General features: G+C 45.9%; 3 non-coding genes across 3 annotated transcripts; all 3 read right to left on the bottom strand.

Moving 5' to 3' along the window:
* Positions 1-9027: 9027 nt before the first annotated feature.
* Positions 9028-9098, bottom strand: trnae-cuc (transfer RNA glutamic acid (anticodon CUC)). Its single transcript has one exon. It is a non-coding gene; the product is annotated as a tRNA-Glu (tRNA).
* Positions 9099-18916: 9818 nt separating this feature from the next.
* On the bottom strand, positions 18917-18988 carry trnae-uuc (transfer RNA glutamic acid (anticodon UUC)). The gene has a single exon. It is a non-coding gene; the product is annotated as a tRNA-Glu (tRNA).
* A 2124-nt stretch (positions 18989-21112) lies between these two features.
* Positions 21113-21184, bottom strand: trnae-uuc (transfer RNA glutamic acid (anticodon UUC)). Its single transcript has one exon. It is a non-coding gene; the product is annotated as a tRNA-Glu (tRNA).
* Positions 21185-25561: the final 4377 nt, after the last annotated feature.

Raw genomic sequence — 25561 nt, forward strand, 5'->3', positions numbered from 1 at the left:
AAATTCCTCCCCGTCGGGGAATTTCACCCCGGTCTACCGCGTGACAGGCGGGGATACTCACAACTATACTAACGAGGAAGTGAGCAATGTAATGTCTGTCAGAGTAAGAATCGAGCCAGTTACACAGGAACAGGATGCCATTGCAGCCCCTCAAAGCTGTTGCACAGGAACAGGAGCAGAACATTCATACCCTTGATCCACTTGCAAAGGTACAGCTAATAAATTATTTATGCTCATGTGATGTGTTTGCTATGAAATGAATTGTTAAAAAATTTAGCCTGCATTGGCCGGGAATCGAACCAGTGTCTCACGCGTGGCAGGCGAGAATTCTACCCCGAGAAAGGCCAATGCACGCCGACATAACAGATTCCATTTTCTGGAAGCGATAATTTATTTTTGACTTTTGTTAATACAAGCGGGGACACTGCGTTAACATAAAAAGCAATATGCTGCAGACACTGCATCTGGAATTGTTGATTAAATGCTGGAAACACTTCGAATGTCCTGGAAGATCTGTGGACAGAGAAACACAGGGTTAACCTCTCAGGTGCATGAGCTCTAGGCAGAAATTAGATTTTGCACTTTTCTAAGTCCCGTGGGAGTTTCCTTCCAACGTTGTTTAGCTGCTCAAAAATTACATAATTAAGAAACTAACCTCCCCCAAAAGAATAAATAGGCGCAGGATTGGACCAATCGGCCCCTCGAGCACCGCCATTTAATAAGTTCGTGGCTGATGAGATCTTCGACACAACGCAACTTTGCCGCCCGCTCCCCATAACACTTGACTCCACTTTAGCTGAAATATATGTCTATCAGACATACAGAACCCGTTTGACGTCTTACAGTGTGGCCCGAGGCACAAGCGACTTCAGTTATGTTGATAGTGTGGAGAAGCTGGGATTGCTTTCCTCTGGAGGCTAAGAGGAAATTTAATAGAGGCTTGCAAAATTAAAATGGGTTTTGATAGAGGAAATAAAGACAAACGCTTCCAATGGCAGGAGGGATGGTAACCAGAGGTAGAATTGTCTTATGCAGCGAATGTTAAGGCCTCATGAATATCAGGATAAGTTATCACGACCCAGTTACTCTGCCATTCGAGTCTTGCAAAGGTTGCTAATGTGGCATTTTTCACACTGGCAATGAGTTGACTGATAGCCGTGCTGTGATCAACTAAGTTTGTTCGGGAGATGCAGTCGGCAAAATAATACATGGAAGACGGATAATAACCGTGACTGTTCTGACACTGTGAGGTACACATAAATGTGGGCATTTAAAGTGTCTTGTTCCCAACGTCATTTCCTGCTGACTTTGAAACAGCAGGCATTTTTCGAAGGCAAGGAAGCGAATGCTGCACCTCGGTACCGAATGATGTGCTGCTGACTGTTGAAGCAACAGCAGCGGTGTGGAAAATTGAAAGGTTGATGAGGTGCTAGCATTGTTTCGCGGGGGTGCTTTGATTGCTGGCATTTCAAACAGCCAGAAAACGCACTGGTTCTTTGACCGGGAATCGAACCCGGGCCGCAGCGGTGAAAGCGCCGAATCCTATCCACTAGTCCACCAGTGAAGCTGCGAAAAGCGTCCGGCCAGCAAGCAGAACAAGGCAGTCTTCCCTCCTTGCTGCTTTGAAATTCAGGTCACTTTCACGCCAGGCAAATTTTTCGTACAAGATGACATTTTTTAGGCGAGATCACAAAGGACATGTCCAGGAAACCACAGCATCAAGTGCGTGTAGGCGTCCACCTGAAATCTATTTGCTTCTGTGCTTTTCTCAGAGATACACAGTCAGAGAAAAGCCGTCGGGATATTGAATAATCAGCACCAAAATATCAAGGACAATCCAGAGGAAACAGTAGTGCACTGCTTAAGACAAAGACTCAAACACATGCACGAACACAGATGTGTGCTCACTTTGTGTGAGTATGTCTCAGATATCCATATGATTCATGGAGGCGTGCAGTACAATGTGAGGGCATTCGGCTAATCGTGCCAGTGCTGTCCACTTGAAAGATCAGACGTGCTTTCTCCCGCTGTTATCTGCATTTCCCTGTCCTCTCTCGTTCCGCAGTGCCCCGCACAAAAGACAAACAGAAGGAGAACACTATGCTAACGAGGAATTGATGCAGGAGGTTTTTATACAGTTCCTCACCGTTTAAAATTATTTTAGGTTCAAACTTTCGCTGTTGATCTTTTCCAAGGAGCGCTTTAAGGTGCTGCCAAAACGTTTAAAATTGGGGATGTTAAAATTCCTTCCCGCCGGGGAATTTCACTCCGGTCTCCCGCGTGACAGGCGGGGATACTCACAACGAGACTAACGAGGAAGTGAGCAATGCAATGTCTGTCAGAGTAAGAATCGAGCCTGTTACACAGGAACAGGATGCCATTCAGCCCCTCAAAGCTGTTGCACAGGAACAGGAGCAGAACATTCATACCCTTAATCCACTTGCACAGGTACAGCTAATAAATTATTTATGCTCATGTGTTGTGTTTGCTATGAAATGAATTGTTAAAAAAATTAGCCTGCATTGGCCGGGAATCGAACCCGGGTTTACCCGCGTGGCAGGCGAGAATTCTACTCCTGAACCACCAATGCACGCCGACTTAATCGATTCTATTTTCTGGTAGCTACAATTTATTTTTGGCTTTTGTTAATACAAGCGGGGACACTGCGTTAACATAAAAAGCAAAATGCAGCAGATACTGCATCTGGAAGATCTGTGGACAGAGAATCACAGGGTTAACCTCTCAGGTGCATGAGCTCACGGCAGAGCTAAGATTTTGCACTTTACTAGGTGCCGTGGGAGTTTCCTTCCAACGTTGTTTAGCTGCTCAAAAATTACATAATTAAGAAACTAACCTTCCCCAAAAGAATAAATAGGAGCAGGATTGGGCCATTCGGTCCCTCGAGCCCCGCCATTTAATAAGTTCGTGGCTGATGAGATCTTCGACACAACGGAACTTTTCCGCCCGCTCCCCATAACCCTTGACTCCCCGACATACAGAACTCGTTTGACGTCTTACAGTTTGGCCCGAGGGACAAGCGACTTCAGTTATGTTGATGGTGTGGACAAGCTGGAATTGCTTTCCTCTGGAGGCTAAGAGGAAATTTAATAAAGGCTTGCAAAATTACAATGGCTTTTGATAGAGGAAATAAAGACAAACGCTTTCCATTGGCAGAAGGGATGGTAACCAGAGGTAGAATTGTCTTATGCAGCGAATGTTAAGGCCTCCTGAATATCAGGATAAGTTATCACGGCCCAGGTACTCTGTCATTCGAGTCTTGCACACGGCATTTTTCACACTGGCAATGAGTTGACTGATAGCCGTGCTGTGATCAGCTAAGTTTGTTCGGGAGATGCAGTCGGCAAAATAATACATGGAAGGCGGATAATAACCGTGACTGTTCTGACATTGTGAGGTACACATAAATGTGGGCATTTAAGGTGTCTTGGTCCCAATGTCATTTCCTGCTGACTTTGAAACAGCAGGCATTTTAAAGAAGGCAAGGAAGTGAATGTTGCACCTCGGTACCGAATGTTGCGCTGCTGATTGTTGAGGCAACAGCAGCGTGGAAAGTTGAAAGGTTGATGAGGTGCAAGCATTGTTTCGCGCGGGTGCTTTGATTGCTGGCATTTCAAACAGCCAGAAAAAGCACTGGTTCTGCTGACCGGAAATCGAACCCGGGCCGCGGCGGTGAAAGCGCCGAATCCTAACCACTAGACCTCCAGGGAAGCTATGGAAAGCATCCTGCCAGCAAGCAGAACAATGCAGTCTTTCCTCCTTGCTGCTTTGAAATTCAGGTCACTTTCGCGCCAGGCAAACTTTTCGTACAAGATGACATTTTTTAGGCGAGATCACAAACGACATGTTCAAGAAACCACAGCATCAATTGCGGGTAGGCGTCCAACTGAAATCTATTTGCTTCTGTGCTTTTCTCAGTGATACACAGTCAGAGAAAAGCCGTCGGGATATTGAATAATCAGCACCAAAATATCAAGGACAACACAGAGGAAATAGTAATGCACTGCTTGAGACAAAGACTCAAACACACTTTGTGTGGGTATGTCTCAGATATCCATATGATTCATGGACGCTTGCAGTACAGTGTGAGGCCATTCGGCCAATCGTGCCAGTGCTGTCCCCTTGAAAGATCAGACGTGCATTCTCCCGCTGTTATCTGCATTTCCCTGTCCTCTCTCGTTCCGCAGTGCCCCGCACAAAAGACAACCAGAAGGAGAACACTATGCTAACGAGGAATTGATGCAGGAGGTTTTTATACAGTTCCTCACCGTTTGAAATTATTTTATTTCAATTTTTCGCTGTTGATCTTTTCCAAGGAGCACGTTAAGGTGCTGCCCAAAGGTTTAAAATTGGGGATGTTAAAATTCCTCCCCGTCGGGGAATTTCACCCCGGTCTCCCGCGTGACAGGTGGGGATACTCACAACTACACTCACGAGGAAGTGAGCAATGTAATGTCTGTCAGCGTAAGAATCGAGCCTGTTACACAGGAACAGGATGCCATTCAGCCCCTGAAAACTGTTGCACAGGAAGAGGAGCAGAACATTCATACCCTTGATCCAGTTGCACAGATACAGCTAATATATTATTTATGCTCAAGTGATGTGTTTGCTATGAAATGAATTGTTTAAAAGGTTAACCTGCACTGGCCGGGAATCGAACCCGGGTCCCCCGCGTGGCAGGCGAGAATTCTACCTCTGAACCACCAATGCACGCCGAGTTAACAAATTCCATTTTCTGGTAGCTACAATTTATTTTTGGCTTTTGTTAATACAAGCGGGGACACTGCGTTAACATAAAAAGCAAAATGCAGCAGATACTGCATCTGGAAGATCTGTGGACAGAGAATCACAGGGTTAACCTCTCAGGTGCATGAGCTCACGGCAGAGCTAAGATTTTGCACTTTACTAGGTGCCGTGGGAGTTTCCTTCCAACGTTGTTTAGCTGCTCAAAAATTACATAATTAAGAAACTAACCTTCCCCAAAAGAATAAATAGGAGCAGGATTGGGCCATTCGGCCCCTCGAGCCCCGCCATTTAATAAGTTCGTGGCTGATGAGATCTTCGACACAACGCAACTTTTCCGCCCGCTCCCCATAACCCTTGACTCCCCGACATACAGAACTCGTCTGACGTCTTACAGTGTGGCCCGAGGGACAAGTGACTTCAGTTATGTTGATGGTGTGGACAAGCTGGAATTGCTTTCCTCTGGAGGCTAAGAGGAATTTTAATAAAGGCTTGCAAAATTACAATGGCTTTTGATAGAGGAAATAAAAACAAACGCTTTCCAATGGCAGAAGGGATGGTAACCAGAGGTAGAATTGTCTTATGCAGCGAATGTTAAGGCCTCCTGAATATCAGGATAAGTTATCACGGCCCAGGTACTCTGTCATTCGAGTCTTGCACACGGCATTTTTCACACTGGCAATGAGTTGACTGATAGCCGTGCTGTGATCAGCTAAGTTTGTTCGGGAGATGCAGTCGGCAAAATAATACATGGAAGGCGGATAATAACCGTGACTGTTCTGACACTGTGAGGTACACATAAATGTGGGCATTTAAGGTGTCTTGGTCCCAATGTCATTTCCTGCTGACTTTGAAACAACAGGCATGTGAAAGAAGGCAAGGAAGTGAATGCTGCACCTCGGTACCGAATGATGTGCTGCTGACTGTTGAAGCAACAGCAGCGGTGTGGAAAATTGAAAGGTTGATGAGGTGCTAGCATTGTTTCGCGGGAGTGCTTTGATTGCTGGCATTTCAAACAGCCAGAAAACGCACTGGTTCTTTGACCGGGAATCGAACCCGGGCCGCAGCGGTGAAAGCGCCGAATCCTATCCACTAGTCCACCAGTGAAGCTGCGAAAAGCGTCCGGCCAGCAAGCAGAACAAGGCAGTCTTCCCTCCTTGCTGCTTTGAAATTCAGGTCACTTTCACGCCAGGCAAATTTTTCGTACAAGATGACATTTTTTAGGCGAGATCACAAAGGACATGTCCAGGAAACCACAGCATCAAGTGCGTGTAGGCGTCCACCTGAAATCTATTTGCTTCTGTGCTTTTCTCAGAGATACACAGTCAGAGAAAAGCCGTCGGGATATTGAATAATCAGCACCAAAATATCAAGGACAATACAGAGGAAACAGTAGTGCACTGCTTAAGACAAAGACTCAAACACATGCACGAACACAGATGTGTGCTCACTTTGTGTGAGTATGTCTCAGATATCCATATGATTCATGGAGGCGTGCAGTACAATGTGAGGGCATTCGGCTAATCGTGCCAGTGCTGTCCACTTGAAAGATCAGACGTGCTTTCTCCCGCTGTTATCTGCATTTCCCTGTCCTCTCTCGTTCCGCAGTGCCCCGCACAAAAGACAAACAGAAGGAGAACACTATGCTAACGAGGAATTGATGCAGGAGGTTTTTATACAGTTCCTCACCGTTTAAAATTATTTTAGGTTCAAACTTTCGCTGTTGATCTTTTCCAAGGAGCGCTTTAAGGTGCTGCCAAAACGTTTAAAATTGGGGATGTTAAAATTCCTTCCCGCCGGGGAATTTCACTCCGGTCTCCCGCGTGACAGGCGGGGATACTCACAACGAGACTAACGAGGAAGTGAGCAATGCAATGTCTGTCAGAGTAAGAATCGAGCCTGTTACACAGGAACAGGATGCCATTCAGCCCCTCAAAGCTGTTGCACAGGAACAGGAGCAGAACATTCATACCCTTAATCCACTTGCACAGGTACAGCTAATAAATTATTTATGCTCATGTGTTGTGTTTGCTATGAAATGAATTGTTAAAAAAATTAGCCTGCATTGGCCGGGAATCGAACCCGGGTTTACCCGCGTGGCAGGCGAGAATTCTACTCCTGAACCACCAATGCACGCCGACTTAATCGATTCTATTTTCTGGTAGCTACAATTTATTTTTGACTTCTGTTAATACAAGCGGGGACACTGCGTTAACATAAAAAGCAATATGCAGCAGATACTGCATCTGGAATTGTTGATTAAATGCTGGAAACACTTCGAAGGTCCTGGAAGATCTGTGGACAGAGAAACACAGGGTTAACCTCTCAGGTGCATGAGCTCTCGGCAGAGCTAAGATTTTGCACTTTTCTACGTCCCGTGGGAGTTTCCTTCCAACGTTGTTTAGCTGCTCAAAAATTACATAATTAAGAAACTAACCTTCCCCAAAAGAATAAATAGGAGCAGGATTGAGCCATTCGGCCCCTCGAGCCCGCCATTTAATAAGTTCGTGGCTGATGAGATCTTCGACACAACGCAACTTTGCCGCCCGTTCCCCATAACCTTTGACTCCCCTGTACCTGAAATATATGTCTATCAGACCCCGTTTGACGTCTTACAGTGTGGCCCGAGGGATAGTGTGGAGAAGCTGGGATTGCTTTCCTCTGGAGGCTAAAAGGAAATTTAATAGAGGCTTGCAAAATTACAATGGGTTTTGATAGAGGAAATAAAGACAAACGCTTTCCAATGGCAGGAGGGATGGTAACCAGAGGTAGAATTGTCTTATGCAGCGAATGTTAAGGCCTCATGAATATCAGGATAAGTTATCACGGCCCAGTTACTCTGTCATTCGAGTCTTGCACACGTTGCTAATGTGGCATTTTTCACACTGGCAATGAGTTGACTGATAGCCGTGCTGTGATCAGCTAAGTTTGTTAGGGAGATGCAGTCGGCAAAATAATACATGGAAGACGGATAATAACCGTGACTGTTCTGACACTGTGAGGTACACATAAATGTGGGCATTTAAAGTGTCTTGTTCCCAACGTCATTTCCTGCTGACTTTGAAACAGCAGGCATTTTATAGAAGGCAAGGAAGCGAATGCTGCACCTCGGTACCGAATGATGCGCTGCTGACTGTTGAGGCAACAGCAGCGGTGTGGAAAATTGAAAGGTTGGTGAGGTGCAAGCATTGCTTCGCGCGGGTGCTTTGATTGCTGGCATTTCAAACAGCCAGAAAACGCACTGATTCCACTGACCGGGAATCGAACACGGGCCGCGGCGATGAAAGCGCCGAATCTTATCCACGAGACCACCAGGGAAGCTGCGAAAAGCGTTCTGCCAGCAAGCAGAACAAGGCAGTCTTTCCTCCTTGCTGCTTTGAAATTCAGGTCATTTTCACGCCAGGCAAACTTTTCGTACAAGATGACATTTTTTAGGCGAGATCACAAAGGACATGTTCAGGAAACCACAGCATCAAGTGCGTGTAGGCGTCCACCTGAAATCTATTTGCTTCTGTGCTTTTCTCAGAGATACACAGTCAGAGAAAAGCCGTCGGGATATTGAATAATCAGCACCAAAATATCAAGGACAATACAGAGGAAACAGTAATGCACTGCTTGAGACAAAGACACAAACACGAACACAGATGTGTGCTCACCTTGTGTGAGTATGTCTCAGATATCCATATGATTCATGGAGGCGTGCAGTACAGTGTGAGGCCATTCGGCCAATCGTGCCAGTGCTGTCCACTTGAAAGATCAGACGTGCTTTCTCCCGCTGTTATTTGCATTTCCCTGTCCTCTCTCGTTCCGCAGTGCCCCGCACAAAAGACAAACAGAAGGAGAACACTATGCTAACGAGGAATTGATGCAGGAGGTTTTTATACAGTTCCTCACCGTTTAAAATTATTTTAGGTTCAATCTTTCGCTGTTGATCTTTTCCAAGGAGCGCTTTAAGGTGCTGCCAAAACGTTTAAAATTGGGGATGTTAAAATTCCTTCCCGTCGGGGATTTTCACCCCGGTCTCCCGCGTGACAGGTAGGGATACTCACAACGAGACTAACGAGGAAGTGAGCAATGTAATGTCTTTCAGAGTAAGAATCGAGCCTGTTACACAGGAACAGGATGCCATTCAGCCCCTGAAAGCTGTTGCACAGGAACAGGAGCAGAACATTCATACCCTTGATCCAGTTGCACAGATACAGCTAATATTTTATTTATGCTCAAGTGATGTGTTTGCTATGAAATGAATTGTTTAAAATGTTAACCTGCATTGGCCGGGAATCGAACCCGGGTCACTCGCGTGAGAGGCGAGAATTCTACCCCTGAACCACCAATGCACGCCGAGTTAGCAAATTCCATTTTCTGTTAGCTACAATTTATTTTTGGCTTTTGTTAATACAAGCGGGGACACTGCGTTAACATATAAAGCAAAATGCAGCAGGTACTGCATCTGGAATTGTTGACTAAATGCTGGAAACACTTCGAAGGTCCTGGAAGATCTGTGGATAGAGAATCACAGGGTTAACCTCTCAGGTGCATGAGCTCACGGCAGAGCTAAGATTTTGCACTTTTCTAGGTGCGGTGGGAGTTTCCTTCCAACGTTGTTTAGCTGCTCAAAAATTACATAATTAAGAAACGAACCTTCCCCAAAAGAATAAATAGGAGCAGGATTGGGCCATTCAGCCCCTCGAGCCCCGCCATTTAATAATTTCGTGCCTGATGAGATCTTCGAGACAACGCAACTTTTCCGCCCGCTCCCCATAACTCTTGACTCCCCGACATACAGAACTGGTTTGACGTCTTACAGTGTGGCCCGAGGGACAAGCGACTTCAGTTATGTTGATGGTGTGGACAAGCTGGAATTGCTTTCCTCTGGAGGCTAAGAGTAAATTTAATAAAGGCTTGCAAAATTAAAATGGATTTTGATAGACGAAATAAAGACAAACGCTTTCCTACGGCAGGAGGGATGGTAATCAGAGGTAGAATTGTCTTCTGCAGCGAATGTTAAGTCCTCATGAATATCAGGATAAGTTATCACGGCCCAGGTACTCTGTCATTCGAGTCTTGCACACGTAGCTAATGTGGCATTCTTCACACTGGCAATGAGTTGACTGATAGCCGTGCTGTGAACAGCTAAGTTTTTTAGGGAGATGCAGTCGGCAAAATAATACATGGAAGGTGGATAATAACCGTGACTGTTCTGACACTGTGAGGTACACATAAATGTGGGCATTTAAGGTGTCTTGTTCCCAATGTCATTTCCTGCTGACTTTGAAACAGCAGGCATTTTACAGAAGGCAAAGAAGTGAATGTTGCACCTCGTGTACCGAATGTTGCGCTGCTGACTGTTGAGGCAACAGCAGCGTGGAAAGTTGAAAGGTTGACGAGGTGCAAGCATGGTTTCGCGCGGGTGCTTTAATTGCTGGCATATCAATCAGCCAAAAAACGCACTAGTTCTCTGACCGGGAATCGAACCCGGGCCGCGGCGGTGAAAGCGCCGAATCCTATCCACTAGACCACCAGGGAAGCTGCGAAAAGCGTCCTGCCAGCAAGCAGAACAAGGCAGTCTTTCCTCCTTGCTGCTTTGAAATTCAGGTCATTTTCACGCCAGGCAAACTTTTCGTACAAGATGACATTTTTTAGGCGAGATCACAAAGGACATGTTCAGGAAACCACAGCATCAAGTGCGTGTAGGCGTCCACCTGAAATCTATTTGCTTCTGTGCTTTTCTCAGAGATAAGCCGTCGGGATATTGAATAATCAGCACCAAAATATCAAGGACAATACAGAGGAAACAGTAATGCACAGTAATGCTTGAGACAAAGACACAAACACAGATGTGTGCTCACTTTGTGTGAGTATGTCTCAGATATCCATATGATTCATGGAGGCGTGCAGTACAGTGTGAGGCCATTCGGCCAATCGTGCCAGTGCTGTCCACTTGAAAGATCAGACGTGCTTTCTCCCGCTGTTATCTGCATTTCCCTGTCCTCTCTCGTTCCGCAGTGCCCCGCACAAAAGACAAACAGAAGGAGAACACGATGCTAACGAGGAATTGATGTAGGAGCTTTTTATACAGTTCCTCACCGTTTAAAATTATTTTAGGTTCAATCTTTCGCTGTTGATCTTTTCCAAGGAGCGCTTTAAGGTGCTGCCAAAACGTTTAAAATTGGGGATGTTAAAATTCCTTCCCGTCGGGGAATTTCACCCCGGTCTCCCGCGTGACAGGCGGGGATACTCACAACGAGACAGTGAGCAATGTAATGTCTGTCAGAGTAAGAATCCAGACTGTTACACAGGAACAGGATGCCATTCAGCCCCTGAAAGCTGTTGCACAGGAACAGGAGCCGAACATTCATACCCTTGATCCAGTTGCACAGATACTGCTAATATATTATTTATGCTCAAGTGATGTGTTTGCTATGAAATGAATTGTTTAAAATGTTAACCTGCATTGGCCAGGAATCGAACATGGGTCCCCCGCGAGTTAGGCGAGAATTCTACCCCTGAACCACCAATGCACACCGAGTTAACAAATTCCATTTTCTGGTAGCTACAATTTATTTTTGGCTTTTGTTAATACAAGCCGGGAAACTGCGTTAACATAAAAAGCAAAATGCAGCAGATACTGCATCTGGAATTGTTGACTAAATGCTGGAAACACTTCGAAGGTCCTGGAAGATCTGTGGACAGAGAATCACAGGGTTAACCTCTCAGGTGCATGAGCTCACGGCAGAGCTAAGATTTTGCACTTTTCTAGGTGCCGTGGGAGTTTCCTTCCAACGTTGTTTAGCTGCTCAAAATTACATAATTAAGAAACTAACCTTCCCCAAAAAGAATCAATAGGAGCAGGATTGGGCAATTCAGCCCCTCGAGCCCCGCCATTTAATAAATTCCTGGCTGATGAGATCTTCGACACAACGCAACTTTTCCGCCCGCTCCCCATAACCCTTGACTCCCCGACATACAGAACTCGTTTGAAGTCTTACAGTGTGGCCCGAGGGACAAGCGACTTCAGTTATGTTGATGGTATGGACAAGCTGGAATTGCTTTCCTCTGGAGGCTAAGAGGAAATTTAATAAAGGCTTGCAAAATTACAATGGCTTTTGATAGAGGAAATAAAAACAAACGCTTTCCAATGGCAGAAGGGATGGTAACCAGAGGTAGAATTGTCTTATGCAGCGAATGTTAAGGCCTCCTGAATATCAGGATAAGTTATCACGGCCCAGGTACTCTGTCATTCGAGTCTTGCACACGGCATTTTTCACACTGGCAATGAGTTGACTGATAGCCGTGCTGTGATCAGCTAAGTTTGTTCGGGAGATGCAGTCGGCAAAATAATACATGGAAGGCGGATAATAACCGTGACTGTTCTGACACTGTGAGGTACACATAAATGTGGGCATTTAAGGTGTCTTGTTCCCAATGTCATTTCCTGCTGACTTTGAAACAGCAGGCATTTTACAGAAGGCAAAGAAGTGAATGTTGCACCTCGTGTACCGAATGTTGCGCTGCTGACTGTTGAGGCAACAGCAGCGTGGAAAGTTGAAAGGTTGATGAGGTGCAAGCATTGTTTCGCGCGGGTGCTTTGATTGCTGGCATTTCAAACAGCCAGAAAAAGCACTGGTTCCCTGACCGGGAATCGAACCCGGGCCGCGGCGGTGAAAGCGCCGAATCCTAAACACTAGACCACCAGGGAAGCTATGGAAAGCATCCTGCCAGCAAGCAGAACAATGCAGTCTTTCCTCCTTGCTGCTTTGAAATTCAGGTCACTTTCGCGCCAGGCAAACTTTTCGGACAAGATGACATTTTTTAGGCGAGATCACAAACGACATGTTCAAGAAACCACAGCATCAATTGCGGGTAGGCGTCCAACTGAAATCTATTTGCTTCTGTGCTTTTCTCAGTGATACACAGTCAGAGAAAAGCCGTCGGGATATTGAATAATCAGCACCAAAATATCAAGGACAACACAGAGGAAATAGTAATGCACTGCTTGAGACAAAGACTCAAACACAGATGTGTGCTCACTTTGTGTGGGTATGTCTCAGATATCCATATGATTCATGGAGGCGTGCAGTACAGTGTGAGGCCATTCGGCCAATCGTGCCAGTGCTGTCCCCTTGAAAGATCAGACGTGCATTCTCCCGCTTTTATCTGCATTTCCCTGTCCTCTCTCGTTCCGCAGTGCCCCGCACAAAAGACAACCAGAAGGAGAACACTATGCTAACGAGGAATTGATGCAGGAGCTTTTTATACAGTTCCTCACCGTTTAAAATTATTTTAGGTTCAATTTTTCGCTGTTGATCTTTTCCAAGGAGCACGTTAAGGTGCTGCCCAAAGGTTTAAAATTGGGGATGTTAAAATTCCTCCCCGTCGGGGAATTTCACCCCGGTCTCCCGCGTGACAGGTGGGGATACTCCCAACTACACTGACGAGGAAGTGAGCAATGTAATGTCTGTCAGAGTAAGAATCGAGCCTGTTACACAGGAACAGGATGCCATTCAGCCCCTAAAAACTGTTGCACATGAAGAGGAGCAGAACATTCATACCCTTGATCCAGTTGCACAGATACAGCTAATATATTATTTATGCTCAAGTGATGTGTTTGCCATGAAATTAATTGTTTAAAAGGTTAACCTGCATTGGCCGGGAATCGAACCCGGGTCCCCCGCGTGGCAGGCGAGAATTCTACCTCTGAACCACCAATGCACGCCGAGTTAACAAATTCCATTTTCTGGTAGCTACAATTTATTTTTGGCTTTTGTTAATACAAGCGGGGCACTGCGTTAACATAAAAAGCAAAATGCAGCAGATACTGCATCTGGAATTGTTGACGAAATGCTGGAAACACTTCGAAGGTCCTGGAAGATCTGTGGACAGAGAATCACAGGGTTAACCTCTCAGGTGCATGAGCTCACGGCAGAGCTAAGATTTTGCACTTTTCTAGGTGCCGTGGGAGTTTCCTTCCAACGTTGTTTAGCTGCTCAAAAATTACATAATTAAGAAACTAACCTTCCCCAAAAGAATAAATAGGAGCAGGATTGGGCCATTCGGCCCCTCGAGCCCCGCCATTTAATAAGTTCGTGGCTGATGAGATCTTCGACACAACGCAACTTTTCCGCCCGCTCCCCATAACCCTTGACTCCCCGACATACAGAACTCGTTTGACGTCTTACAGTGTGGCCCGAGGGACAAGCGACTTCAGTTATGTTGATGGTGTGGACAAGCTGGAATTGCTTTCCTCTGGAGGCTAAGAGGAAATTTAATAAACGCTTGCAAAATTACAATGGCTTTGATAGAGGAAATAAAGACAAACGCTTTCCAATGGCAGAAGGGATGGTAACCAGAGGTAGAATTGTCTTATGCAGCGAATGTTAAGGCCTCCTGAATATCAGGATAAGTTATCACGGCCCAGGTACTCTGTCATTCCAGTCTTGCACACGGCATTTTTCACACTGGCAATGAGTTGACTGATAGCCGTGCTGTGATCAGCTAAGTTTGTTAGGGAGATGCAGTCGGCAAAATAATACATGGAAGGCGGATAATAACCGTGACTGTTCTGACACTGTGAGGTACACATAAATGTGGGCATTTAAGGTGTCTTGGTCCCAATGTAATTTCCTGCTGACTTTGAAACAGCAGGCATTTTAAAGAAGGCAAGGAAGTGAATGTTGCACCTCGGTACCGAATGTTGCGCTGCTGACTGTTGAGGCAACAGCAGCGTGGAAAGTTGAAGGGTTGATAAGGTGCAAGCATTGTTTCGCGCGGGTGCTTTGATTGCTGGCATTTCAAACAGCCAGAAAAAGCACTGGTTCCGCTGACCGGAAATCGAACCCGGGCCGCGGCGGTGAAAGCGCCGAATTCTAACCACTAGACCTCCAGGGAAGCTATGGAAAGCATCCTGCCAGCAAGCAGAACAATGCAGTCTTTCCTCCTTGCTGCTTTGAAATTCAGGTCACTTTCGCGCCAGGCAAACTTTTCGGACAAGATGACATTTTTTAGGCGAGATCACAAACGACATGTTCAAGAAACCACAGCATCAATTGCGGGTAGGCGTCCAACTGAAATCTATTTGCTTCTGTGCTTTTCTCAGTGATACACAGTCAGAGAAAAGCCGTCGGGATATTGAATAATCAGCACCAAAATATCAAGGACAACACAGAGGAAATAGTAATGCACTGCTTGAGACAAAGACTCAAACACATACACGAACACAGATGTGTGCTCACTTTGTGTGGGTATGTCTCAGATATCCATATGATTCATGGACGCTTGCAGTACAGTGTGAGGCCATTCGGCCAATCGTGCCAGTGCTGTCCCCTTGAAAGATCAGACGTGCATTCTCCCGCTGTTATCTGCATTTCCCTGTCCTCTCTCGTTCCGCAGTGCCCCGCACAAAAGACAACCAGAAGGAGAACACTATGCTAACGAGGAATTGATGCAGGAGGTTTTTATACAGTTCCTCACCGTTTAAAATTATTTTAGGTTCAATTTTTCGCTGTTGATCTTTTCCAAGGAGCACGTTAAGGTGCTGCCCAAAGGTTTAAAATTGGGGATGTTAAAATTCCTCCCCGTCGGGGAATTTCACCCCGGTCTCCCGCGTGACAGGTGGGGATACTCACAACTACACTAACGAGGAAGTGAGCAATGTAATGTCTGTCAGCGTAAGAATCGAGCCTGTTACAAAGGAACAGGATGCCATTCAGCCCCTGAAAACTGTTGCACAGGAAGAGGAGCAGAACATTCATACCCTTGATCCAGTTGCACAGATACAGCTAATATATTATTTATGCTCAAGTGATGTGTTTGCTATGAAATGAATTGTTTAAAAGGTTAACCTGCATTGGCCGGGAATCGAACCCGGGTCCCCCGCGTGGCAGGCGAGAATTCTACCCCTGAACCACCAATGCACGCCGAGTTAACAAATTCCATTTTCTGGTAGCTACAATTTATTTTTGGCTTTTGTTAATACAAGCGGGGACACTGCGTTAACATAAAAAGCTAAATGCAGCAGATACTGCATCTGGAATTGTTGACTAAATGCTGGAAACACTTCGAAGGTCCTGGAAGATCTGTGGACAGAGAATCACAGGGTTAACCTCTCAGGTGCATGAGCTCACGGCAGAGCTAAGATTTTGCACTTTACTAGGTGCCGTGGGAGTTTCCTTCCAACGTTGTTTAGCTGCTCAAAAATTACATAATTAAGAAACTAACCTTCCCCAAAAGAATAAATAGGAGCAGGATTGGGCCATTCGGTCCCTCGAGCCCCGCCATTTAATAAGTTCGTGGCTGATGAGATCTTCGACACAACGGAACTTTTCCGCCCGCTCCCCATAACCCTTGACTCCCCGACATACAGAACTCGTTTGACGTCTTACAGTTTGGCCCGAGGGACAAGCGACTTCAGTTATGTTGATGGTGTGGACAAGCTGGAATTGCTTTCCTCTGGAGGCTAACAGGAAATTTAATAAAGGCTTGCAAAATTACAATGGCTTTTGATAGAGGAAATAAAGACAAACGCTTTCCATTGGCAGAAGGGATGGTAACCAGAGGTAGAATTGTCTTATGCAGCGAATGTTAAGGCCTCCTGAATATCAGGATAAGTTATCACGGCCCAGGTACTCTGTCATTCGAGTCTTGCACACGGCATTTTTCACACTGGCAATGAGTTGACTGATAGCCGTGCTGTGATCAGCTAAGTTTGTTCGGGAGATGCAGTCGGCAAAATAATACATGGAAGGCGGATAATAACCGTGACTGTTCTGACATTGTGAGGTACACATAAATGTGGGCATTTAAGGTGTCTTGGTCCCAATGTCATTTCCTGCTGACTTTGAAACAACAGGCATGTGAAAGAAGGCAAGGAAGTGAATGTTGCACCTCGGTACCGAATGTTGCGCTGCTGACTGTTGAGGCAACAGCAGCGTGGAAAGTTGAAAGGTTGATGAGGCGCAAGCACTGTTTCGCGCGGGTGCTTTGATTGCTGGCATTTCAAACAGCCAGAAAAAGCACTGGTTCCCTGACCGGGAATCGAACCCGGGCCGCGGCGGTGAAAGCGCCGAATTCTAACCACTAGACCACCAGGGAAGCTATAGAAAGCATCCTGCTAGCAAGCAGAACAATGCAGTCTTTCCTCCTTGCTGCTTTGAAATTCAGGTCACTTTCGCGCCAGGCAAACTTTTCGTACAAGATGACATTTTTTAGGCGAGATCACAAACGACATGTTCAAGAAACCACAGCATCAATTGCGGGTAGGCGTCCAACTGAAATCTATTTGCTTCTGTGCTTTTCTCAGTGATACACAGTCAGAGAAAAGCCGTCGGGATATTGAATAATCAGCACCAAAATATCAAGGACAACACAGAGGAAATAGTAATGCACTGCTTGAGACAAAGACTCAAACACACTTTGTGTGGGTATGTCTCAGATATCCATATGATTCATGGACGCTTGCAGTACAGTGTGAGGCCATTCGGCCAATCGTGCCAGTGCTCTCCCCTTGAAAGATCAGACGTGCATTCTCCCGCTGTTATCTGCATTTCCCTGTCCTCTCTCGTTCCGCAGTGCCCCGCACAAAAGACAACCAGAAGGAGAACACTATGCTAACGAGGAATTGATGCAGGAGGTTTTTATACAGTTCCTCACCGTTTGAAATTATTTTAGGTTCAATTTTTCGCTGTTGATCTTTTCCAAGGAGCACGTTAAGGTGCTGCACAAAGGTTTAAAATTGGGGATGTTAAAATTCCTCCCCGTCGGGGAATTTCACCCCGGTCTCCCGCGTGACAGGTGGGGATACTCACAACTACACTAACGAGGAAGTGAGCAATGTAATGTCTGTCAGCGTAAGAATCGAGCCTGTTACACAGGAACAGGATGCCATTCAGCCCCTGAAAACTGTTGCACAGGAAGAGGAGCAGAACATTCATACCCTTGATCCAGTTGCACAGATACAGCTAATATATTATTTATGCTGAAGTGATGTGTTTGCTATGAAATGAATTGTTTAAAAGGTGAACCTGCATTGGCCGGGAATCGAACCCGGGTCCCCGGCGTGGCAGGCGAGAATTCTACCCCTGAACCACCAATGCATGCCGAGTTAACAAATTCCATTTTCTGGTAGCTACAATTTATTTTTGGCTTTTGTTAATACAAGCGGGGACACTGCGTTAACATAAAAAGCAAAATGCAGCAGATACTGCATCTGGAAGATCTGTGGACAGAGAATCACATGGTTAACCTCTCAGGTGCATGAGCTCACGGCAGAGCTAAGATTTTGCACTTTACTAGGTGCCGTGGGAGTTTCCTTCCAACGTTGTTTAGCTGCTCAAAAATTACATAATTAAGAAACTAACCTTCCCCAAAGAATAAATAGGAGCAGGATTGGGCCATTCGGCCCCTCGAGCCCCGCCATTTAATAAGTTCGTGGCTGATGAGATCTTCGACACAACGCAACTTTTCCGCCCGCTCCCCATAACCCTTGACTCCCCGACATACAGAACTCGTTTGACGTCTTACAGTGTGGCCCGAGGGATAAGCGACTTCAGTTATGTGGATGGTGTGGACAAGCTGGAATTGCTTTCCTCTGGAGGCTAAGAGGAAATTTAATAAAGGCTTGCAAAATTAAAATGGCTTTTGATAGAGGAAATAAAGACAAACGCTTTCCAATGGCAGAAGGGATGGTAACCAGAGGTAGAATTGTCTTATGCAGCGAATGTTAAGGCCTCCTGCATATCAGGATAAGTTATCACGGCCCAGGTACTCTGTCATTCGAGTCTTGCACACGGCATTTTTCACACTGGCAATGAGTTGAGTGATAGCCGTGCTGTGATCAGCTAAGTTTGTTAGGGAGATGCAGTCGGCAAAATAATACATGGAAGGCGGATAATAACCGTGACTGTTCTGACACTGTGAGGTACACATAAATGTGGGCATTTAAGGTGTCTTGGTCCCAATGTCATTTCCTGCTGACTTTGAAACAGCAGGCATTTTAAAGAAGGCAAGGAAGTGAATGTTGCACCTCGGTACCGAATGTTGCGCTGCTGACTGTTGAGGCAACAGCAGCGTGGAAAGTTGAAAGGTTGATGAGGCGCAAGCATTGTTTCGCGCGGGTGCTTTGATTGCTGGCATTTCAAACAGCCAGAAAAAGCACTGGTTCCCTGACCGGGAATCGAACCCGGGCCGCGGCGGTGAAAGCGCCGAATCCTAACCATTAGACCACCAGGGAAGCTATAGAAAGCATCCTGCCAGCAAGCAGAACAATGCAGTCTTTCCTCCTTGCTGCTTTGAAATTCAGGTCACTTTCGCGCCAGGCAAACTTTTCGTACAAGATGACATTTTTTAGGCGAGATCACAAACGACATGTTCAAGAAACCACAGCATCAATTGCGGGTAGGCGTCCAACTGAAATCTATTTGCTTCTGTGCTTTTCTCAGTGATACACAGTCAGAGAAAAGCCGTCGGGATATTGAATAATCAGCACCAAAATATCAAGGACAACACACAGGAAATAGTAATGCACTGCTTGAGACAAAGACTCAAACACGAACACAGATGTGTGCTCACTTTGTGTGGGTATGTCTCAGATATCCATATGATTCATGGACGCTTGCAGTACAGTGTGAGGCCATTCGGCCAATCGTGCCAGTGCTGTCCCCTTGAAAGATCAGACGTGCTTTCTCCCGCTGTTATCTGCATTTCCCTGTCCTCTCTCGTTCCGCAGTGCCCCGCACAAAAGACAACCAGAAGGAGAACACTATGCTAACGAGGAATTGATGCAGGAGGTTTTTATACAGTTCCTCACCGTTTAAAATTATTTTAGGTTCAATTTTTCGCTGTTGATCTTTTCCAAGGAGCACGTTAAAGTGCTGCCCAAAGGTTTAAAATTGGGGATGTTAAAATTCCTCCCCGTCGGGGAATTTCACCCCGGTCTCCCGCGTGACAGGTGGGGATACTCCCAACTACACTAACGAGGAAGTGAGCAATGTAATGTCTGTCAGAGTAAGAATCGAGCCTATTACACAGGAACAGGATGCCATTCAGCCCCTAAAAACTGTTGCACAGGAAGAGGAGCAGAACATTCATACCCTTGATCCAGTTGCACAGATATAGCTAATATATTATTTATGCTCAAGTGATGTGTTTGCTATGAAATGAATTGTTTAAAAGGTTAACCTGCATTGGCCGGGAATCGAACACGGTTCCCCCGCGTGGCAGGCAAGAATTCTACCCCTGAACCACCAATGCACGCCGAGTTAACAAATTCCATTTTCTGGTAGCTACAATTTATTTTTGGCTTTTGTTAATACAAGCGGGGACACTGCGTTAACATAAAAAGCAAAATGCAGCAGATACTGCATCTGGAATTGTTGACTAAATGCTGGAAACACTTCGAAGGTCCTGGAAGATCTGTGGACAGAGAATCACAGGGTTAACCTCTCAGGTGCATGAGCTCACGGCAGAGCTAAGATTTTGCACTTTACTAGGTGCCGTGGGAGTTTCCTTCCAACGTTGTTTAGCTGCTCAAAAATTACATAATTAAGAAACTAACCTTCCCCAAAAGAATAAATAGGAGCAGGATTGGGCCATTCGGCCCCTCGAGCCCCGCCATTTAATAAGTTCGTGGCTGATGAGATATTCGACACAACGCAACTTTTCCGCCCGCTCCCCAAAACCCTTGACTCCCCGACATACAGAACTCGTCTGACGTCTTACAGTGTGGCCCGAGGGACAAGCGACTTCAATTATGTTGATGGTGTGGACAAGCTGGAATTGCTTTCCTCTGGAGGCTAAGAGGAAATTTAATAAAGGCTTGCAAAATTACAATGGCTTTTGACAGAGGAAATAAAAACAAACGCTTTCCAATGGCAGAAGGGATGGTAACCAGAGGTAGAATTGTCTTATGCAGCGAATGTTAAGGCCTCCTGAATATCAGGATAAGTTATCACGGCCCAGGTACTCTGTCATTCGAGTCTTGCACACGGCATTTTTCACACTGGCAATGAGTTGACTGATAGCCGTGCTGTGATCAGCTAAGTTTGTTCGGGAGATGCAGTCGGCAAAATAATACATGGAAGGCGGATAATAACCGTGACTGTTCTGACACTGTGAGGTACACATAAATGTGGGCATTTGAGGTGTCTTGGTCCCAATGTCATTTCCTGCTGACTTTGAAACAACAGGCATGTTAAAGAAGGCAAGGAAGTGAATGTTGCACCTCGGTACCGAATGTTGCGCTGCTGACTGTTGAGGCAACAGCAGCGTGGAAAGTTGAAAGGTTGATGAGGCGCAAGCATTGTTTCGCGCGGGTGCTTTGATTGCTGGCATTTCAAACAGCCAGAAAAAGCACTGGTTCCCTGACCGGGAATCGAACCCGGGCCGCGGCGGTGAAAGCGCCGAATCCTAACCATTAGACCACCAGGGAAGCTATAGAAAGCATCCTGCCAGCAAGCAGAACAATGCAGTCTTTCCTCCTTGCTGCTTTGAAATTCAGGTCACTTTCGCGCCAGGCAAACTTTTCGTACAAGATGACATTTTTTAGGCGAGATCACAAACGACATGTTCAAGAAACCACAGCATCAATTGCGGGTAGGCGTCCAACTGAAATCTATTTGCTTCTGTGCTTTTCTCAGTGATACACAGTCAGAGAAAAGCCGTCGGGATATTGAATAATCAGCACCAAAATATCAAGGACAACACAGAGGAAATAGTAATGCACTGCTTGAGACAAAGACTCAAACACGAACACAGATGTGTGCTCACTTTGTGTGGGTATGTTCAGATATCCTTATGATTCATGGACGCTTGCAGTACAGTGTGAGGCCATTCGGCCAATCGTGCCTGTGCTGTCCCCTTGAAAGATCAGACGTGCTTTCTCCCACTGTTATCTGCATTTCCCTGTCCTCTCTCGTTCCGCAGTGCCCCGCACAAAAGACAGCCAGAAGGAGAACACTATGCTAACGAGGAATTGATGCAGGAGGTTTTATACAGTTCCTCACCGTTTAAAATTATTTTAGGTTCAATTTTTCGCTGTTGATCTTTTCCAAGGAGCACGTTAAGGTGCTGCCCAAAGGTTTAAAATTGGGGATGTTAAAATTCCTCCCCGTCGGGGAATTTCACCCCGGTCTCCCGCGTGACAGGTGGGGATACTCACAACTACACTAATGAGGAAGTGAGCAATGTAATGTCTGTCAGAGTAAGAATCGAGCCTGTTACACAGGAACAGGATGCCATTCAGCCCCTGAAAACTGTTGCACAGGAAGAGGAGCAGAACATTCATACCCTTGATCCAGTTGCACAGATACAGCTAATATATTATTTATGCTCAAGTGATGTGTTTGCCATGAAATGACTTGTTTAAAAGGTTAACCTGCATTGGCCGGGAATCGAACCCGGGTCCCCCGCGTGGCAGGCGAGAATTCTACCCCTGAACCACCAATGCACACCGAGTTAACAAATTCCATTTTCTGGTAGCTACAATTTATTTTTGGCTTTTGTTAATACAAGCGGGGACACTGCGTTAACATAAAAAGCAAAATGCAGCAGATACTGCATCTGGAATTGTTGACTAAATGCTGGAAACACTTCGAAGGTCCTGGAAGATCTGTGGACAGAGAATCACAGGGTTAACCTCTCAGGTGCATGAGCTCACGGCACAGCTAAGATTTTGCACTTTTCTAGGTGCCGTGGGAGTTTCCTTCCAACGTTGTTTAGCTGCTCAAAAATTACATGATTAAGAAACTAACCTTCCCCAGAAGAATAAATAGGAGCAGGATTGGGCCATGCGGCCCCTCGAGCCCCGCCATTTAATAAGTTCGTGGCTGATGAGATCTTCGACACAACGCAACTTTTCCGCCCGCTCCCCATAACCCTTGACTCCCCGACATACAGAACTCGTTTGACGTCTTACAGTGTGGCCCGAGGGACAAGCGACTTCAGTTATGTTGATGGTGTGGACAAGCTGGAATTGCTTTCCTCTGGAGGCTAAGAGGAAATTTACTAAAGGCTTGCAAAATTGCAATGGCTTTTGATAGAGGAAATAAAGACAAACGCTTTCCAATGGCAGAAGGGATGGTAACCAGAGGTAGAATTGTCTTATGCAGCGAATGTTAAGGCCTCCTGAATATCAGGATAAGTTATCACGGCCCAGGTACTCTGTCATTCGAGTCTTCCACACGGCATTTTTCACACTGGCAATGAGTTGACTGATAGCCGTGCTGTGATCAGCTAAGTTTGTTAGGGAGATGCAGTCGGCAAAATAATACATGGAAGGCGGATAATAACCGTGACTGTTCTGACACTGTGAGGTACACATAAATGTGGGCATTTAAGGTGTCTTGGTCCCAATGTCATTTCCTGCTGACTTTGAAACAACAGGCATGTTAAAGAAGGCGAGGAAGTGAATGTTGCACCTCGGTACCGAATGTTGCGCTGCTGACTGTTGAGGCAACAGCAGCGTGGAAAGTTGAAAGGTTGATGAGGTGCAAGCATTGTTTCGCGCGGGTGCTTTGATTGCTGGCATTTCAAACAGCCAGAAAAAGCACTGGTTCCACTGACCGGGAATCGAACCCGTTCCGCGGCATTGAAAGCGCCGAATCCTAACCACTAGACCACCAGGGAAGCTGTGGAAAGCATCCTGCCAGCAAGCAGAACAATGCAGTCTTTCCTCCTTGCTGCTTTGAAATTCAGGTCACTTTCGCGCCAGGCAAACTTTTCGTACAAGATGACATTTTTTAGGCGAGATCACAAACGACATGTTCAAGAAACCACAGCATCAATTGCGGGTAGGCGTCCAACTGAAATCTATTTGCTTCTGTGCTTTTCTCAGTGATACACAGTCAGAGAAAAGCCGTCGGGATATTGAATAATCAGCACCAAAATATCAAGGACAACAAAGAGGAAATAGTAATGCACTGCTTGAGACAAAGACTCAAACACACTTTGTGTGGGTATGTCTCAGATATCCATATGATTCATGGACGCTTCCAGTACAGTGTGAGGCCATTCGGCCAATCGTGCCAGTGCTGTCCCCTTGAAAGATCAGACGTGCATTCTCCCGCTGTTATCTGCATTTCCCTGTCCTCTCTCGTTCCGCAGTGCCCCGCACAAAAGACAACCAGAAGGAGAACACTATGCTAACGAGGAATTGATGCAGGAGGTTTTTATACAGTTCCTCACCGTTTAAAATTATTTTAGGTTCAATTTTTCGCTGTTGATCTTTTCCAAGGAGCACGTTAAGGTGCTGCCCAAAGGTTTAAAATTGGGGATGTTAAAATTCCTCCCCGTCGGGGAATTTCACCCCGGTCTCCCGCGTGACAGGTGGGGATACTCCCAACTACACTAACGAGGAAGTGAGCAATGTAATGTCTGTCAGAGTAAGAATCGAGCCTGTTACACAGGAACAGGATGCCATTCAGGCCCTAAAAACTGTTGCACAGGAAGAGGAGCAGAACATTCATACCCTTGATCCAGTTGCACAGATACAGCTAATATATTATTTCTGCTCAAGTGATGTGTTTGCTATGAAATGAATTGTTTAAAAGGTTAACCTGCATTGGCCGGGAATCGAACCCGGGTCCCCCGCGTGGCAGGCGAGAATTCTACCCCTGAACCACCAATGCACGCCGAGTTAACAAATTCCATTTTCTGGTAGCAACAATTTATTTTTGGCTTTTGTTAATACAAGCGGGGACACTGCGTTAACATAAAAAGCAAAATGCAGCAGATACTGCATCTGGAATTGTTGACTAAATGCTGGAAACACTTCGAAGGTCCTGGAAGATCTGTGGACAGAGAATCACAGGGTTAACCTCTCAGGTGCATGAGCTCACGGCAGTGCTAAGATTTTGCACTTTTCTAGGTGCCGTGGGAGTTTCCTTCCAACGTTGTTTAGCTGCTCAAAAATTACATAATTAAGAAACTAACCTTCCCCAAAAGAATAAATAGGAGCAGGATTGGGCCATTCGGCCCCTCGAGCCCCGCCATTTAATAAGTTCGTGGCTGATGAGATCTTCGACACAACGCAACTTTTCCGCCCGCTGCCCATAACCCTTGACTCCCCGACATACAGAAATCGTTTGACGTCTTACAGTGTGGCCCGAGGGACAAGCGACTTCAGTTATGTTGATGGTGTGGACAAGCTGGAATTGCTTTCCTCTGGAGGCTAAGAGGAAATTTAATAAAGGCTTGCAAAATTACAATGGCTTTTGATAGAGGAAAAAAAGACAAACGCTTTCCAATGGCAGAAGGGATGGTAACCAGAGGTAGAATTGTCTTATGCAGCGAATGTTAAGGCCTCATGAATATCAGGATAAGTTATCACGGCCCAGGTACTCTGTCATTCGAGTCTTGCACACGTTGCTAATGTGGCATTTTTCACACTGGCAATGAGTTGACTGATAGCCGTGCTATGATCAGCTAAGTTTGTTAGGGAGATGAATTCGGCAAAATAATACATGGAAGGCGGATAATAACCGTGACTGTTCTGACACTGTGAGGTACACATAAATGTGGCCATTTCAAGTGTCTTGTTCCCAATGTCATTTCCTGCTGACTTTGAAACAGCAGGCATTTTACAGAAGGCAAGGCAAGTGAATGTTGCACCTCGATACCGAATGATGCGCTGCTGACTGTTGAGGCAACAGCAGCGGTGTGGAAAGTTGAAAAGTTGGAGCATTGTTTCGCGTGTGGGCTTTGATTGCTGGCATTTTAAACTGCCAGAAAACGCACTATTTTCCTGACCGGGTTATCGAATTCGGGTCGCGGTGGTGAAAGCGCCGAATCCGAACCACTATACCACCAG

The sequence above is a fragment of the Somniosus microcephalus genome, unplaced genomic scaffold (assembly GCF_052327205.1).
Source record: "Somniosus microcephalus isolate GS21.2 unplaced genomic scaffold, FLI_Smic_1.0 unresolved_chr8, whole genome shotgun sequence".
NCBI classification, from domain to species: Eukaryota; Metazoa; Chordata; class Chondrichthyes; order Squaliformes; family Somniosidae; genus Somniosus; species Somniosus microcephalus.